The sequence below is a fragment of the Arachis stenosperma genome, chromosome 6, assembly GCF_014773155.1.
Source record: "Arachis stenosperma cultivar V10309 chromosome 6, arast.V10309.gnm1.PFL2, whole genome shotgun sequence".
Classification (NCBI taxonomy): domain Eukaryota; kingdom Viridiplantae; phylum Streptophyta; class Magnoliopsida; order Fabales; family Fabaceae; genus Arachis; species Arachis stenosperma.
Genome location: NC_080382.1, coordinates 105,871,312 through 105,891,415, shown reverse-complemented (window position 1 = coordinate 105,891,415; position 20,104 = coordinate 105,871,312).

The following is a 20,104-nucleotide window of genomic DNA, read 5'->3' as shown; positions in this document are numbered from 1 at the left end:
CTTTTACTTTTTACAAATAAAACTAAGAATTATTATTGATATCCTGATTAAGAGTTACAAGATAACCATAGCTTGCTTCAAGCCGACAATCTCCGTGGGATCGACCCTTACTCACGTAAGGTATTACTTGGACGACCCAGTGCACTTGCTGGTTAGTGGCACCGGAGTTGTGAACCGTGTAAATCACAATTTCGTGCACCAAACACCCATCTTATGAGTCTGGGTTTTGAATCCTGCTTTGTGAGGAGATATTTTAGAGCAGCATGGTCAGTGTACACAATCACTTTTGATCCTACTAAATAAGATCTGAACTTGTCAATGGCATAAACCACTCCAAGCAACTCCTTCTCTGTGGTTGTGTAATTCTTCTGTGCGTCATTTAAAACACGACTAGCATAATAAATGACATGCAGAAGCTTGTCATGCCTCTGTCCTAATACTGCACCAATGGCATGGTCACTGGCATCACACATTAGTTCGAATGGTAAAGTCCAGTCTGGTGCAGAAATGATTGGTGCTGTGACCAGTTTGGCTTTTAGAGTCTCAAAGGCCTGCAGACACTCTGTGTCAAAGAGGAATGGTGTGTCAGCGGCTAGCAGATTGCTCAGAGGTTTTACAATTTTTGAAAAATCCTTTATAAACCTCCTATAGAATCCTGCATGCCCCAAAAAGCTTCTGATTGCCTTAACATTGGCAGGTGGTGGTAATTTTTCAATTACCTCAACCTTAGCTTAATCCACCTCTATTCCCTTATTCGAAATTTTTTGCCCAAGGACAATTCCTTCAGTCACCAAAAAGTGACATTTCTCCCAGTTTAAAACTAGGTTAGTCTCTTGGCACCTTTTCAGAACAAGTGCTAGATGGTCAAGACAGGAGCTCAATGAGTTTCCAAATACTGAGAAGTCATCCATGAAGACTTCCAGAAATTTCTCCATCATATCAGAGAAAATAGAGAGCATGCATTTCTGAAAGGTTGCAGGTGCATTGCACAGCCCAAATGGCATCCTTCTGTAGGCGAATACTCCAGATGGACATGTGAATGCTGTTTTCTCTTGGTCCTGGGGATCTATTGCAATTTGGTTGTAGCCTGAATAGCCATCCAAAAAATAGTAGTAATCAAGACCTACTAGTCTCTCTAGCATCTGGTCTATGAATGGTAAAGGGAAATGATCTTTTCTGGTGGCTGTATTGAGCCTTCTGTAGTCAATACACATACGTCACCCTGTAACTGTTCTTGTAGAAACCAGTTCATTCTTTTCATTATGAACTACTGTCATGCCTCCCTTCTTGGGGACAACATAGACAGGGCTCACCCAGGGGCTATCAGAAATAGGATAAATAATCACAACCTCTAGTAACTTAGTGACCTCTTTCTGCACCACCTCCTTCATGGCTGGATTCAGCCGCCGCTGTGGTTGAACCACTGGCTTAGCATCATCCTCCAATAGGATCTTGTGCATGCATCTGGCTGGGCTAATGCCCTTAAGATTACTTATGGATCACCCAAGAGTTGTCTTGTGTGTCATTAGCACTTGAATTAGTGCTTGCTCTTCCTGTGGATCTAAAGCAGAGCTTATGATTACTGGAAAAGTGTCATCTTCTCCCAGAAATGCATATTTCAAGGATGGTGGTAGTGGTTTGAGCTCGGGCTTAGGAGGCTTCTCCTCTTCCTAAGGAGTTTTTAGAGGTTCTTCTGTTTTCTCTGGTTCCTCCATATCAGGCTGAACATCTTTAAAAATGTCCTCTAGTTCTAATTCGAGACTCTTAGTCATATTGACCTCTTCCATCAGGGAGTCAATAATATCAACGCTCATGCAGTCTTTTGATGTGTCTGGATGCTGCATAGCTTTGACAGCATTCAACTTAAACTCATCCTCATTGACTCTCAAGGTTACCTCCCCTTTTTGAACGTCAATGAGAGTTCGTCCATTTGCTAGGAAAGGTCTTCCTAGAATGAGAGTTGCACTCTTGTGCTCCTCCATTTCCAGCACTACAAAGTCAGTGGGAAAGGCAAATGGCCCAACCTTGACAATTATGTCCTCAATTATGCCTGATGGCATTTTAATAGAGCCATCAGCAAGTTGGGGACATATTCGGGTTGGTTTGACTTCTTCAGTCAATCCCAGCTTTCTGATAGTGGATGCAGGTATCAGGTTGATACTTGCACCAAGCTCACACAGAGTCGTCTTGGTACAAGCACCCTCTAATGTGGATGGTATCATAAAGCTTCCGGGATTCTTAAGCTTCACTGGTAAGCTTTTCAGAATGACTGCACTGCATTCTTCAGTGAGAAAAACTTTTTCAGTTTCTCTCCAATCCTTCTTATGAATTAAGATCTCTTTCATGAACTTAGCATACGAGGGTATTTGCTCAAGTGCCTCTACAAACAGAATCTTTATTTCAAGAGTCCTGAGATGGTCTGCAAAGCGGGCAAATTATTTATCCTATTCCTCTTAGCAGAGTTTCTGAGGATAAGGCATCTTGGCTTTATATTCTTTAACCTTAGTTGCTGCAGGTTTATTACCTACAGAAGTGGTTGGAGAAGCCTGCTTAAGGAGGTTGTTATCAGCACTTGCAAGTGTCTGATCCCTCATTGGCGTTTGAACGCCAGAACTGGGTGCTTTTTGGGCATTTAATGCTAGGTTACTGCCCTGTTCTGGCGTTTGAATGTCAGAATTGGTTGCTGAATGGGCGTTTAACGCCAGGTTGCTGCCCTTTTCTGGCGTTTGAATGGCAGAATCCTTTCTCTCTAGACTTTTACTATCCTCAGAGGGATTGTGGACAGTGAATTTGTTATCCTCTGTCAGATGTTCCTTTCTTGGCTTCCTGCTGCTTTGAGTTGAGGCATTTAATGTCTTTCCACTCCTTAAATGAACAACTTGGCATTCTTCTGTTATCTATTTAGATAACTGCTATTTTGTTTGATTTAATTCTTTTTCTACATTCTGGTTAGCATCCTTGGTCTCTTGTAGCATCTCCTTAAATTTGGCTAACTGTTGTTATAGAAAATAATTGCTTATTGAATTCAGCAACTTGTTCTAGGGGACTAAGTTTAGTGGATACTGTTTTAGCCTCTTTTTTCATGGAGGACTCACTACTTAAGTACAGATGCTGATTTCTAGCAACCGTATCTATGAGCTCTTGAGCATCTTCAATTGTATTTCTCATGTCTATAGATCTACCAGCTGAGTGGTCTAGAGATATCTGGGCCTTTTCTGTAAGCCCGTAGTAGAAGATGTCTAACTGCACCCACTCTGAAAATATTTTAGAGGGGCATTTCCTTAGCATCTCTCTGTACCTCTCTCAGGCATCATAAAGGGATTCACTATCCTCTTGTTTAAAGCCTTGGATGTCCAGCCTTAGCTGTGTTATCCTTTTTGGGGGGAAATATTGATTCAGGAATTTTTCTGATAACTGTTTCCATGTTCTTATGCTGGCTTTGGGTTGGTTGTTTAACCACCTCTTAGTTTGGTTTTTTACAGCAAATGGAAACAGCAATAATTTGTAGACATCCTGATCCACTTCCTTATCACGTACTGTGTCAGCAATTTGTAAGAACTGTGCCAGAAACTCAGTAGGTTCTTCCTGTGGAAGACCGGAACACTGGCAATTTTGTTGCACCATGATAATGAGCTGAGGATTTAACTCAAAACTACTGGCTCTGATGGAGGGTATACAGATACTACTTCCGTATGAAGCAGTAATGGGGTTAGCATATGACCCCAGAGTCCTTCTAGACTATTCATTCCCACTTAGGTCCATGATGGAGAAAGGAAAATGATGTGAATTGTAAATAAACAATTAATATTTTTATTATTATTATTATTATTATTATTATTATTATTATTATTATTATTATTATTATTATTATTATTATTATTATTATTTGTTCGGTGGTCGGTTGCCGGACAGGTCGGATGGTTAAGGGATGGGGTGAGGACGCCTCGCTCGCGGTTGTGCTAAGCCCGGATTTGATGCGTAGCCGAGCTCCCGTTGTGAAGGAAAAGAGGGGGGTGCCACCTGCAAAAACACTCCGACGCTCAAGTCAGCTAGTGTGCAGGCGGGGGTAAACGATGGGAGAAAAGATGACGTACCTCGGGGGAAGAGCCAATCTTCCCTTTATATACATGAAAGTAGTGGGCCCCACATGGGGACAGGCCCATATTCTCAAGAACGTTGTCCGGTAGCCGCGTGTGAGCCGTACAGGACGCGTGTCCGGGTCGGTTGGAGGGCGCGTAACCGGGCCGGATGGAGCTTGGGCCGGGTTGACCCGTGGGAATCCTGGGCCAGGCCGTAACAGTGCCCCCACGCGCCAATGGTAGTCGTGGGAGCTATCAATGGCGTGTGTTCCTTTCTCTAGGCACGTGGTGGACCGTGACCTCCTCAAATTTTTGGCTTAAGCTTTTGACTTTTTCCAAGTACTTTTGTAATAACGAGTTCTTGGCTTGGTAGCTCCCGTTTACCTGGGAGGTGACGACCTGAGAATCGCTGCATATTTCCAGCCTTGTTGCCCCGACTTCCGCTGCTAGGGTCAAGCCCCCTATAAGGGCTTCGTATTCTGCCTGATTGTTCGAAACGGGGAACTCGAACCTGATCGACTGCTCGTATACGACTCCAACCGGGCTTTCCAGGATGATCCCGGCACCTTCAGACGTTTGGTTGGAAGCTCCATCCATGTGGAGCTTCCACCGTGTGCTCGCTTCTTCAGTTGGGTCCCCAGTTACTTCTACCAGAAAATCTGCCATCGCCTGTGCCTTGATGGCTTGCCGGGGTTCATACCGTATGTCTTATTGGGAAAGTTCGATGGACCAAGTCATCATTCTCCCCGCTAAGTCGGGTTTTTGAAGTACTTGCCGGATCCCTTGGTCCGTTCTTACGACAACCTGGTGACTTTGGAAGTATTGCTTTAACCTTCGTGAGGAGGTCAAGAGCGCCAGAGCTAGCTTTTCTAGTTTGCTGTATCTTAATTCTGCCCCTTGCAGGGCTCTGCTTATGAAATAGACCGGCTGTTGAGCCCTCCCTTCTTCCCGCACCAGAACTGCGGCCAGGGCTTCTCCTGTTATGGCGAGGTACAGGTATAGCGGCTCCCCGTCCTTTGGCTTCCCAAGTACAGGTGGTGCCGCCAGGATTTCCTTGAAGTGCTGAAAGGCTTCCTCACATGCGGGTGTCCACTCGAACGCCATCCCTTTCTTCATGAGGTTAAAGAATGGCAGGGCCTTTGCCGCCGATGCTCCGAGAAACCGGGATAACGAGGTCAGCCGCCCCGCCAATCTCTGGACGTCCTTGATACAACCTGGGCTCCTCATCTGGAGTACCGCCTGGCACTTCTCCAGGTTGGCTTCTACCCCTCTCTAAGTTATCATAAATCCTAAGAACTTTCCAGCTTCCATGGCGAAGGCACATTTGAGGGGGTTCAACCTCATGCCGTGTTGCCGGAGAGATGCGAATACGTTTTCCAGATCCTTTAAGAGGTCGTCTGGTCGCGTTGTTTTTGCGAGGACATCGTCGACGTAGACTTCCACCGTTTTGCCTATAAGATCATGGAATATCTTGCTCATCAGCCTTTGGTATGTCGCTCCTGCGTTTTTTAGGCCGAACGGCATCACCTTGTAGCAGAAGGTTCCCCCTGGCGTTATGAACGCCGTTTTGTCTTCATCTGGACGGTGCATCGGTATCTGGTTATAACCGGAGTAGGCGTCCATGAAGCTCAGGTAACAGTAGCCCGCCGCAGCGTCGACGAGCGCGTCTATGTTGGGGAGGGGAAAACAATCCTTTGGGCATGCCTTGTTAAGGTCAGAGTAGTCTACACACATTCTCCATTTACCGTTGTTCTTTTTCACTAGAACAACATTTGAGAGCCACGTCGAGTAGTCTACTTCTCGTATGAAACCTGCTTCTAGGAGGCTGGCCGTATGCCTGGCCACTTCCTCCGCCCTTTCTGTCAACATCTTTCTTCTGCGTTGTGTTATCGGGCGTGCTCCCGACCTGACGGCCAGATGGTGTGACATGATTTTTGGGTCTATACCCGGCATGTCGGCAGGTGTCCAGGCAAACAAGTCCCTATTGGCCCTTATCATTTCGATCAAGGGCTCCTTTAACTCTTGTGGGAGGTTCTTGTTGATGAACGTGAATTTCTCCTCCGTGTCGCCGATTATGAATTTTTCCAGGTCCCCTTCTGGTTCCGGTATAGGTTTGTCGTCCACCCTGGCGTCCAGGTCAGCCAGGAACACACCGGACGCCTCCTTTGATTTCTTTCTCAGGGAGAGGCTGGCATTGTCGCAGGCGACCGCCGTCTCGAGATCCCCTCTTATGGACCCTATAGATCCATCATCAGTAACGAACTTCATAACTAGCAGCTTCGTGTTGATTATCGCTTCAACATCGTTTATCGTCTTCCTTCCCAAGTTGATGTTATAGGCAGTGGAATCTCGGAGGATCACGAACTCGGCCATCGTTGACCTTCGACCTTGGGTTTGTCCTACCGAGATCGGTAGGGATATTACTCCGTCAGGTTTAATGAAGTTGTCGCCCAATCCGATGACCCCGTGTTGGTGGGTCGTCAGATGGGCGTCCCTCAGCCCCAGTGCGTCGAATACGTTGCGGAACATGATATTTAAATCAGCCCCTGTGTCGACAAGGATGCGTTTGACGAGGCCGGTTCCCACTCTGGCCGTGATGACCATGGGAGGGTTTTCTGGGGCGTCGTCGAACCATTTGTCTTCCGGGCCGAAAGAAATGGACGGAGGCTTCTTAGAGTTTCGCACCAACGAGGAGGAGACCGCCAAGACCTTAGCATCTTTCTTGTGCGCCGATCGGGATTTTGGCGCGGTGTTTTTGGCTGCTACCACGTTTATCACAGTGAGGCCGTGGTCTCTATCTTCTGGCTCTTGTCGCCGCTTTGCCGAACGGGTTTTGGCCTCTTCGTCATGGTCGCGATAGCGTCTCCTCGGCTCTCTGATAAGATGGGAGAATGCTGCTAGCTTGCCTTCCCTTATCGCTTGTTCCAGTGCATCTTTCATGTCAAAGCAGTCCTGCGTTTGGTGGTCGTAACCCTTGTGGTAGTCGCAATAGAGGTTCTTGTCCCCTCCCGTACGGTCCTTGAGTGGTCGGGGCTTCGGCAGGATCCCCTTCTCGACTATTTGTTGATAAACTTCCATGATGGGAAGAGTGAGTGGTGTGTAGTTCGCGAATTTCCCGACCCGGGGGAACGACCTGGGAGCCTTGTTTGGCGCCTCCTCCCTGGTTTGTTCTTTCAGTCTTTCTCCGTTACCGGGTTGCCGGGATTGGGTGTAGCCGGACTGCCGTTTATTGGCAGCCACGACTCGGCTGACTTCCTCATCGTTTATATATTCTTTAGCTACCGTCTGGATCTCGTGCATCGTCCAAACCGGTTTCGTGGTGAGGTGTTTGCGAAAGTTTTCGTTGAGGAGGCCGTTCGTCAGACAAAGGCTGGCCACCGAATCGGTTAGGCCGTCGATTTCCAAGCACTCGTCGTTGAACCGATCCAGATATTTTCTGGTCGACTCTCCCTGTCTCTGGGTTACCCCCAGAAGGTTTATCGGGTGCTTTGCCTTTGCTATTCGTGTTGTAAATTGGGCGAGGAATGCACGACTGATGTCCGAGAACCCGTGGATGGATCCCTGAGGTAAGCCGTTGAACCATCTGATCGCGGGTCCCGCGAGGGTTACCGGGAAAGCTCGGCACCTCACCTCGTCCCCTACTCCCTCTAGATTCATCCTTGCTTCAAAGGCCGTGAGGTGTTCTAGGGGGTCTTGAGTTCCATCGTACCTCATGTCCGTTGGTTTGTCGAAGTGCTTCGGCAACCGGACTTCGAGGATGGAATGGTGGAACGGGGTGGTGCCCATTATTACGGGTTATCGTGTCCTGTTGGACCTCCCGTCTTCGCGACCTCGTGCTGTGCGGCGCGTCTCCCTGCCTCGGGAGTAAATTATCGTGTCATTCCGTCTCCTCGGAATTGGGGATTCTTCCCGGGTGCTCTCCGCTTCCGTTCGGGATGCGGAGGCGTGTCGCAGACGGCTTCGGTAAGAGTCTCTTTCTTGGCATTCGGAGGATGGGGTGTAGCTGGGATCGGTAGTTCGTTTGCCACGCTCCTGGTCGGCCAATTGCCGCTCCAAGTTCTGGACCCTGTGACGTAGCTCTTGCATTATTATGGCGCTGTCGCCGCCCGTTCCTCCGAAGGGTCGCGTCCTCGTGTGTTGTTCGGTGTGTTGTCGGGGGGACCTTCGTCGTCCTCTTAGTGAGGCGACAGAGGCCGCCCCTTCCGCTCCGGCTCCTCGGCCTTGGTCTCCGGGACCCGGCACAATATCCGTTGAGGCGTTTCTCCCCACAGATGGCGCCAACGTCCGGTGGTCGGTTGCCGGACAGGTCGGATGGTTAAGGGATGGGGTGAGGACGCCTCGCTCGCGGTTGTGCTAAGCCCGGATTTGATGCGTAGCCGAGCTCCCATTGTGAAGGAAAAGAGGGGGGGTGCCACCTGCAAAGACACTCCGACGCTCTAGTCAGCTAGTGTGCAGGCGGGGGTAAACGATGGGAGAAAAGATGACGTACCTCGGGGGAAGAGCCAATCTTCCCTTTATATACATGTCAGTAGTGGGCCCCACATGGGGACAGGCCCATATTCTCAAGGACGTTGTCCTGTAGCCGCATGTGAGCCGTACAGGACGCGTGTCCGAGTCGGTTGGAGGGCGCGTAACCGGGCCGGGTGGAGCTTAGGCCGGGTTGACCCGTGGGAATCCTGGGCCAGGCCGTAACATTATTATTATTATTATTATTATTATTATTATTATTATTATTATTATTATTATTATTATTATTATTATTATTTTGAAGACCGAAGTTAAAAAAATAAAATAAAATAAATGAAAAATTGAATGTACGTTTCGAAAATTAAGAGGAGAGAGAAAGTGGTTTAGTAATTTTGAAAAAAATGTGTCCTAAAATTAAAGATACTAGAAGATCAACACTTGTAAGAAAATAAAAGAAAAAAATTTGAAAAAATATGATTTCAAATTTTGAAGGTTGAAATTTCCTTAACTAGAAAACACCAAACTTAAAATTTTTCAATCAAACTAATAAAATTGGAACAAGTAGTTCGAAAATTTAAACAGAAAAAAGGATTTTGAAAAAATTTATAAAATATTTTTGAAAAATATAAAAAGAAATTTTGAAAAGAATTTATTTTGAAAAAGATTTAAAAAGATAGAATTTTAAAAATTAAAATCTTGACTTGACTAACAAAAAACTACGAAATTTTAAAAATTTTGACTAAATCAACCTAAGAAATTCAAAAATGATGAGTAAATAAAGGAAAAGATATATTTTTTAATTTAATGAGAAAAGAGAAAAACAATAAAATGACACCAAACTTAGAATTTTTAGATCAAAACAAAGAAAACAAACAAGAAAACTTTGAATGTCAAAATGAACACCAAAAACAAATTTTGAAAATTTTTAAGAAAACAAAAACACAAAGGACACCAAACTTAAAATTTTTTTATACCTTGGATACTAATAATTCAAAAATGCACAAGAAAAACAAGGAAAGACACAAAACAAGAAAAACTGAAGATCAAACAAGGAACACAAAAAATTCGAAAATATGAAGGGAAATAAAAACATGCAATTGACACCAAACTTAAAATATGAAACTAGACTCAAACAGAGAACTCTAAACCAACAAAAATAATTTAGTCCTAATCTAAGCAACAAGATGAACCTTCAGTTGTCCAAACTCGAACAATCCCCGGCAACAGTGCCAAAAACTTGGTGCACTGAATTGTGATCACACTTTTCACAACTCCACACAACTAACCAGCAAGTGCACTGGGTCGTCCAAGTAATACCTTACGTGAGTAAGGGTTGATCACACGAAGATTGTCGGCTTGAAGCAAGCCATGGTTAACTTGTAATTCTTAGTCAGGAGATTAATGATAAAAAGGATATTGTTGCAAAAAGTAAAAGAACATGAAATGAATGATACTTGTTATTCAGTAATAGAGAACAGGTTGAGGTTTCAGAGATGCTCTATCTTCTGAATATCTGCTTTCCTACTGTCTTCCTCTCTCAAATGCGCAAGGCTTCTTCTATGGCAAGCTGTATGTTGGTGGATCACCGTTGTCAATGGCTACCATCCGTCCTCTCAGTGAAAATGGTCCAGGTATAGTTTCTGTACGGCTAATCATCTGTCGGTTCTCACTTGTTTCGGAATAGGATCTCTCTATCCTTTTGCACACTGTCACTGCGCCCAACATTCGTTAGTTTGAAGCTCGTCACAGTCATCCCTTCCTAGAATCTACCCGGAATACCACAGACAAGGTTTAGACTTTCCAGATCTCAGAAATGCTGCCAGTTGGTTCTAGCCTCTACCACGAAGGTTCTAATCTCACAGATTCAAATGCTCTGTTGTCAGGAGACGCAAGTCAAACTCGTGGATCAAAAAGCCAAGAGATACGCACTCAAGCTGTCGCCCAATGACTACGTTGAGCTCAGATAGAACGGAAGTGGTTGTCAAGCATGCGTTCATAAGTTTGAGAATGATGATGATTGTCACGGATCATCACATTAATCATATCAAAGTACGAGTGAGTATCTTAGAATGGAAGCAAGCGTGATTGAATAGAAAACAGTAGTAATTGCATTAATTCATTGAAACATAGCAAAGCTCCTCACCCCCATGATGAGCGGATAATTTATACGCTTTTTGGCATTGTTTTTAGTATGTTTTAATTAGTTTTTAGTATATTTTTATTAGTTTTTAGTTAAAATTCATTTTTCTGGACTTTACTATGAGTTTGTGTGTTTTTCTGTGATTTCAGGTATTTTCTAGCTGAAATTGAGGGACCTGAGCAAAAATCTGATTCAGAGGCTGAAAAGGACTGCAGATGCTGTTGGATTCTGACCTCCCTGCACTCGAAGTGGATTTTCTAGAGCTATAGAAGCCCAATTGGCGCGCTCTCAACGGCGTTGGAAAGTAGACATACTGGGCTTTATAGAAATATATAATAGTCCCTACTTTGCCCGAGATTTGATGGCCCAAACTGGCGTTCCAAATTAGCTCAAAACTGCCCGGCGTTAAACGCCGAAACTGGCACAAGAATGGGAGTTAAACGCCCAAACTGGCACAAAAGCTAGCGTTTAACTCCAAGAAAAGTCTCTACACATGAAAGCTTCAATGCTCAGCCCAAGCACACACCAAGTGGGCCCGGAAGTGGATTTTTATGTCATTTACTCATTTCTGTAAACCCTAGGCTACTAGTTCTCTACAAATAGAACCTTTTGCTATTGTATTTTCATCTTTTGATCATTTTAGATCTGAGGATCATCTTTGGACGTCTAGTTCTTAGATCATTGGGAGGCTGGCCATTCGGCCATGCCTAGACCTTGTTCTTATGTATTTTCAACGGTAGAGTTTCTACACACCATAGATTAAGGTGTGGAGCTCTGCTGTACCTCGAGTATTAATGCAATTACTATTGTTCTTCTATTCAATTCAGCTTGTTCTTGTTCCAAGATATCACTTGTTCCTCAACTTGATGAATGTGATGATCTGTGACACTCATCATCATTCTCACCTATGAACGTGTGCCTGACAACCACCTCCGTTCTACCTTAGATTGAGTGGATATCTCTTGGATTCCTTAATCAGAATCTTCGTGGTATAAGCTAGAATTGATGGCGGCATTCAAGAGAATCCGGAAGGTCTAAACCTTGTCTGTGGTATTCTGAGTAGGATTTAATGATTGAATAACTGTGACGAGCTTCAAACTTCTGAAGGCTGGGCGTTAGTGACAGACGCAAAAGAATCAATGGATTCTATTCCAACCTGATTGAGAACCGACAGATGATTAGCCGTGCCGTGACAGGGTGCGTTGAACATTTTCACTAAGAGGACGGGACTGTAACCACTGACAACGGTGATGCCCAACATACAGCTTGCCATGGAAAGGAGTAAGAAGGATTGGATGAAGACAGTAGGAAAGCAGAGAGACGGAAGGGACAAAGCATCTCCATACGCTTATCTGAAATTCTTACCAATGAATTACATAAGTATCTCTATCTTTGTTTTATGTTTTATTCATATATCATCCATAACCATTTGAATCTGCCTGACTAAGATTTACAAGATGACCATAGCTTGCTTCATACCAACAATCTCCGTGGGATCGACCCTTACTCGCGTAAAGTTTATTACTTGGACGACCCAGTGCACTTGCTGGTTAGTTGTGCGAAGTTGTGAAATTATGTTTAGACCATGATATTGAGCACCAAGTTTTTGGAGCCATTACTGGGGACTATTTGAGTTGTGAAAAGAATGAATCACAATTTCGTGCACCAAGTTTTTGGCGCCGTTGCCAGGGATTGTTGAGTTTGGACAACTGACGGTTCATCTTGTTGCTTAGATTAGGTATTCTTCAGAGTTCTTAAGAATGAATTCTAGTGTTTCAAGGTGATGTTCTTATCATCACCAAAGCTGATTGATTCTTATCAATTTAGCTCTTGAATGTAATGTCCTGCTGAAGCTTGGCTAGCCATGTCTAATTTCTTTAGACTAAAGCTTTAGACTAACATTGCATGATTCCTGGAATTCTCATTAAGAATTTTGATACCTTTATTTTCTTTTCTACTTAATTTTCGAAAAATCCAAAAAAAAATTACAAAATCATAAAAAACCAAAAATATTGTATGTTTCTTGTTGAGTCTAGAGTCTCATGTTAAGTTTGGTGTCAATTGCATGTTTCTGTTCTTCTTGCATTCATTCATTTGTCTTAAGTGATCTTCAAGTTGTTCTTGATGATTTCCTTGTTCTGATCTTTAAATTCTCTTGACTTGAGTGTTTTGTTGTTTCTCATATGCATTCTCATTTTGTTAGTATCAATAGTATACAAACTTCTAAGTTTGGTGTCTTGCATGCATTGTTATTTGATTTTAGTTACATTTTGATTATTAAAAATCCAAAAAAAAATTTAATTTGTGTCTTTTCAAGTCAATAATACAGAGAATTGAAGATTCAGAACATACAGCAGAGGAATCACACAGAAAAAGCTGGGCGTTCAAAACGCCCAGTGAGGAAGGAAAACTGGCGTCTAAACGCCAGCCAGGGTGCCTGGCTGGGCGTTTAACACCCAAAAGAGTAGTGTTTTGGGCGTTAAACGCCAGAATGTGCACCATTCTGGGCGTTTAACGCCAGGATGGCACAAGAGGGAAGATTTTGTTTTCAATTCAAATTTTTTTCAAGTTTTCAAAATCTTTTCAAAATCAAATCTTTTTCAAATCATATCTTTTCAATCATATACTTTCAAAATCAATTTCTTTCCATTTTCAAAAATACTTGCTATCAATTAATGATTTGATTCAACATTTCAAGTATGTTGCCTTTTCTGTTGAGAAAGGTTTAATGTTTGAATCATATCTTTTCTTGTTAGCCAAGTCATTAATTTTTAAAATCAAATCTTTTTAAATTATTTTTCAAATCATATCTTCCCAATCATATCTTTTTAAAACCATAACTTTTCAATCATATCTTTTTAATCACATTTTTTTTCAAAATAGTTTTCAATCATATCTTTTTTATTTCTAATTTCAAAATCTTTTTCAAAAATCACTTGATTTCTTTTCCACTCTTAGTTTTCAAAAATCAATTAAAGTTTTTCAAAATTTTTTTTAAAATCGTTTTAATTTATTTTCAAAAATTTCTTCCCCTCTTCTCACATCCTTCTATTTATGGACTAACAATTCGAACTCCATCTTTCTTGATAAGTTCGAATTCTTCTACTTCTTCCTTCTATTTTTCTTTTCCTCTGACATCTCAAGGAGTCTCTATACTGTGACATAGAGGATTCTATATTTTCTTGTTCTCTCCTCTTTCATATGAGCAGGAATAAAGACAAAAGCATTCTTGTTGAGGCTGATCCTGAACCTGAAAGGACCTTGAAGTGAAAGCTAAGAGAAGCTAAGGCACAACTCTCTGTAGAGGACCTAACAGAAATCTTCAAAGAAGAAGAACCCATGGCAGCCGAAAACAACAACAATGCCAACAATGCAAGGAAGGTGCTGGGTGACTTTACTGCACCTACTCCCGACTTCTATGGGAGCAGCATCTCTATCCCTGCCATTGGAGCAAACAACTTTGAGCTTAAGCCTCAATTAGTTTCTCTAATGCAACAGAATTACAAGTTCCATGGACTTCCATTGGAAGATCCTTATCAGTTTTTAGCTGAGTTCTTGCAAATCTGTGACACTGTCAAGACTAATGGGGTTGACCCTGAAGTCTACAGACTTATGCTATTCCCTTTTGCTGTAAGAGACAGAGCTAGGATATGGTTGGACTCACAACCTAAAGAAATCCTGAACTCTTTAGAAAAGCTAGTCAATGCCTTCTTCGCAAAGTTCTTTCCACCTCAAAAATTGAGTAAGCTTAGAGTGGAAGTCCAAACCTTCAGACAGAAGGAAGGAGAATCCCTCTATGAAGCTTGGGAAAGATACAAACAATTGATCAGAAAGTGTCCCTCTGACATGCTTTCTGAATGAAGCATCATAGGTATTTTCTATGATGGTCTGTCTGAACTGTCCAAGATGTCATTGGATAGCTCTGCTGGAGGATCTCTTCATCTGAAGAAGATGCCTACAGAAGCTCAAGAACTCATTGAAATGGTTGCAAATAACCAATTCATGTACACTTCTGAAAGGAATCCTGTGAACAATAGGACAAATCAGAAGAAAGGAGTTCTTGAGATTGACACTCTGAATGCCATACTGGCTCAAAACAAAATATTGACTCAGCAAGTCAATTTGATTTCCCAAAGTCTGTCTGGAATGCAAGCTGCACCAGGCAGTACTAAGGACGCTTCATCTGAAGAAGAAGCTTATGATCCTGAGAATCCTTCAATGGAAGAGGTGAATTACATGGGAGAACCCTATGGAAACACCTATAATTCTTCATGGAGAAATCATCCAAATCTCTCATGGAAGGATCAACAGAGACCTCAACAAGGTTTCAACAATAATAATGGTGGAAGAAACAGGTTTAGCAATGGCAAGCCTTTTCCATCATCTTCTCAGCAACAGACAGAAAATTCTAAGCAGAGCCACTCTGACTTAGCAACCATGGTCTCTGATCTAATCAAAACCACTCAAAGTTTCATGACTGAAACAAGGTCCTCCATTAGAAACTTGGAGGCACAAGTGGGTCAGCTGAGCAAGAAAATTACTAAACTCCCTCCTAGTACTCTTCCAAGCAATACAGAAGAGAATCCAAAAGGAGAATGCAAGGCCATTAACATGACCTACATGGCCGAACTAGGAGAGGAAGAAGAGGCAGTGAACGCCACTGAGGAAGACCTCAATGGACGCCCACTGGCCTCCAATGAGTTCCCTAATGAGGAACCATGGGAATCTGAGGCTCACACTGAGACCATAGAGATTCCATTGGATTTACTTCTGCCATTTATGAGCTCTGATGAGTATTCTTCCTCTGAAGAGGATGAGTATGTCACTGAAGAGCAAGTTGCTAAATACCTTGGAGCAATCATGAAGCTAAATGACAAGTTATTTGGTAATGAGACTTGGGAGAACGAACCTCCTTTGCTCACCAAAGAACTGGATGACTTGTCTAGGCAGAGATTACTGATGAGCGGATAATTTGTATGCTTTTTGGCATTGTTTTTAGTATGTTTTTAGTATGATCTAGTTAGTTTTTAGTATATTTTTATTAGATTTTAGTTAAAATTCACTTTTCTGGACTTTACTATGGGTTTGTGTGTTTTTCTGTGATTTCAGGTATTTTCTGACTGAAATTGAGGGTCCTGAGCAAAAATCTGATTCAGAGACTGAAAAGGACTGCAGATGCTGTTGGATTCTAACCTCCCTGCACTCGAAGTGGATTTTCTGGAGCTACAGAAGCCTAATTGGCGCGCTCTCGACGGCATTGGAAAGTAGACATCAGCTTTCCAGCAATATATGATAGTCCATACTTTGCTCGAGATTTGATGGCCCAAACCGGCGTGGCAAATCAGCCTCAGAATTTCCAGCGTTTAACGCTGGAACTGGCATAAAACTTGGAGTTAAACGCCCAAACTGGCATAAAAGCTGGCGTTTAACTCCAGAAAAGGTCTCTACACGAAAATGCTTCATTGCTCAGCCCAAGCACACACTAGGTGGACCCAGAAGTAGATTTTTACGTCATTTACTCATTTCTTTACACCCTAGGTTACTATTTTACTATTAATAGGATCTTTTGACATTGTATCTGTACCTCATGACACTTTACACGTTTCATTGTGTACCTTCCATGGCATGAGTCTCTAAACCCCATGGTTGGGGGTGAGGAGCTCTCCTGTGTCTTGATGGATTAATGCAATTACTACTGTTTCTTATTCAATCATGCTTGCTTCCGTTCTAAGATATCACTTGTTCTTAAACCGGATGAATGTGATGATCCGTGACACTCATCATCATTCTCAACTATGAACGCGTGCCTGACAACCACCTCCGTTCTACCTTAGATTGAGTAGATATCTCTTGGATTCCTTAACCAGAATCTTCGTGGTATAAGCTAGAACTGATGGCGGCATTCAAGAGAATCCGGAAGGTCTAAACCTTGTCTGTGGTATTCTGAGTAGGATTCAATGATTGAATGACTGTGACGTGCTTCAAACTCCTAGCAGGCGGGGCGTTAGTGACAGACGCAAAAGAATCAATGGATTCTATTCCGGCCTGACCGAGAACCGACAGATGATTAGCCATGCTGTGACAGAGCATAGGAACGTTTTCACTGAGAGGATGGGAGGTAGCCACTGACAACGGTGAAACCCTACATACAGCTTGCCATGGAAGGAGCCTTGCGTGTTTGATGAAAAAAGACAGTAGGAAAGCAGAGATTCAGAAGATGGAGCATCTCCAAAACCTCAACCTATTCTCCATTACTGCATAACAAGTACTTATTTCATGTTCTTTTGCTTCTTACAATCAATCCTGATAATTTCTGATATCCTGACTAAGATTTACAAGATAACCATAGCTTGCTTCAAGCCGACAATCTCCGTGGGATCGACCCTTACTCACGTAAGGTATTACTTGGACGACCCAGTGCACTTGCTGGTTAGTTGTGCGGGGTTGCAAAGTGTGATTGCAATTTCGTGCACCAAGTTTTTGGCGCCGTTGCCGGGGATTGTTCGAGTTTGGACAACTGACGGCTTATCTTGTTGCTTAGATTAGGACTGTTTTATTTTTGTTGGTTTAGAGTCTTTTAGTTGAGTCTACTTTCATATTTTAAGTTTGGTGTCAATTGCATGCTTTTGTTTTTCTTTTAGTTTTTCGAATTTGCATGTCTTTAGTCTCTTTTTGATCCGTAAAAATTCTAAGTTTGGTGTCCTATTTGTGTTCTTCCCTTAAAATTTTCGAAAATTAGTGTTTGATTTTCTGAAAAATTTAAGTTTGGTGTCAATTTGTTGTTTTTCTCTTTCCTCTTTTCAAAAATAAAATCTTTTTCATAAAAAATTTTCAATCATATCTTTTTAATTGCTATTTTCAAAATCTTTTTAATTAACTAATTGATTCAGTTCTCAATTTGCTTTGATCTTATTTTCTTTTTAATTTTCGACTTTTTATTTTAATTTTCTTTTGTTTTATTTTATTTTTTTCGTTTAACTCAAAAAAAAAACAAAAAAAAAACAAAATTTATCTGTTTGCAATCATTATCATTTCCCTTTTGTCCATTATGGACATAAGTGGGATTGATCAGTCCAAAAGGACTCTGGGGTCATATGCTAACCCCATTACAGCTGCATATGGGAGTAGCATCTGTACACCTCCCATCAAAGCAAGCAGCTTTGAACTAAATACTCAACTCATTATCATAGTGCAGCAAAATTGCCAGTATTCCGGTCTTCCACAGGAAGAACCTACTGAGTTTCTGGCACAGTTCTTACAAATTGCTGACACAGTACATGATAAAGAGGTGGATCAGGATGTCTACAGACTATTACTGTTTTCATTTGCTGTAAAAGATCAAGCTAAAAGGTGGTTGAATAACTAACCTACAGCAAGCATAAAGACATGGAAACAGTTATCAGACAAATTCCTGAATCATTTTTACCCTCCAAAGAGGATGACACAGCTAATGCTGGACATCCAAGGCTTTAAACAAGAGGATAATGAATCCCTTTATAATGCCTGGGAGAGGTATAGAGGTATGCTTAGAAAATGCCCCTCTGAAATGTTTTCAGAGTGGGTACAGTTAGACATCTTCTACTATGGGCTTACAGAAAAAGCTCAGATGTCTTTAGACCACTCATCTGGTGGATCTATACACATGAGGAAGGCAATTGAAGAAGCTCAAGAGCTTATAGACACTGTTGCTAGAAACCAACACTTATACTCTAGCAATGAGTTCTCCCCAAAAGAGGATGTCATGGCAGTAGTCACTGATCCTAATCCTCAGGAACAGATGATTGAGCTTAGTCAACAGTTATTCCTGATGACAGAACAGTTAGCAGAATTTAAAGAGATGCTCCATGAAACTAAAGTTGCTAACAAGAACATAGAACTGCAGTTGAATCAAGCAAAACAGCAGATGTCTAAACAGATAACAGGAGAGTGTCAAGCAGTTCAATTAAGGAGTGGAAAGACACTGAACAACATCACTCCAAAGAGTAAAAAATCAGATAAAGAACAATTGACAGAGGATAACCAAACCACTGTTCAAAATCCCTCTGAGGACAGTAAGAGCCCAGAGAGGAATGTTATTGGCGTTCAAACGCCAGAAAGGGAAGGAAAGCTGGCGTTAAACGCCCATTCCTTGCCCAATTCTGGCGTTCAAACGCCAGAAAAGGGGGAAAAGTTGGCGTTAAACGCCCATTTTCCACCCAATCCTGGCGTTCAGACGCCAAGGGAGGATCAGACACCTGAGAGTGCTGACAATAATCCCTCTAAAAAGGCTTCCTCAACCACTTCTGTAAGGAATAAACCTGCAGCATCTAAGGTTGAAGAATATCAAGCCAAGATGCCTTATCCTCAGAAACTCCGCAAAGCGAAACAAGATAAGCAATTTGCCCGCTTTGCAGACTATCTAAGGACTCTTGAAATAAAGATTCCGTTTGCAGAGGCACTTGAGCAAATACCTTCTTATGCTAAGTTCATGAAGGAAATCTTAAGTCATAAGAAAGATTGGAGAGAAACTGAAAAAGTGTTTCTCACTGAAGAATGCAGTGCAGTCATTCTAAAAAGCTTACCAGAAAAGCTTCAAGATCCTGGAAGCTTTCTGATACCATGCACATTAGAAGGCGCTTGCACCAAGACAGCCCTATGTGATCTTGGAGCAAGCATCAATCTAATACCTGCATCCACTATCAGAAAGCTTGGGTTGACTGGAGAAGTCAAACCAACCAGGATATGCCTCCAACTTGCTGATGGCTCCATTAAACATCCATCAGGCATAATAGAGGATATGATTATCAAGGTTGGGCCATTTGCCTTTCCAACTGACTTTGTGGTGCTGGAAATGGAGGAGCACAAAAGTGCAACCCTCATTCTAGGAAGACCCTTCCTAGCAACTGGACGGACTCTCATTGATGTACAAAAAGGGGAAGTAACCCTGAGAGTCAATGAGGATGAGTTCAAGTTGAATGCTGTGAAAGCTATGCAGCATCCAGACACACCAAATGACTGCATGGGCGCTGACATTATTGACTCTTTGGTGGAAGAGATCAATATGACTGAGAGCCTAGAATCAGAGCTTGAAGACATCTTCAAGGATGCTCAGCCTGATCAAGAAGAACCACAGGAAACAAAGGAATTTTCGAAAATTCCTCAGGAGGAGGATAAACCTCCCAAACCTAAACTCAAACCACTACCACCATCCCTGAAATATGCATTTCTGGGAGGAGGTGAAACTTTTCCAGTGATTATAAGCTCTGCTTTAAATCCACAGGAAGAGGAAGCACTGATTCAAGTGCTGAGGACACACAAGACAGCTCTTGGGTGGTCCATAAGTGATCTTAAGGGCATTAGCCCAGCTAGATGCATGCACAAGATCCTGTTGGAGGATAATGCCAAACCAGTGGTCCAACCACAGAGGAGGCTAAATCCA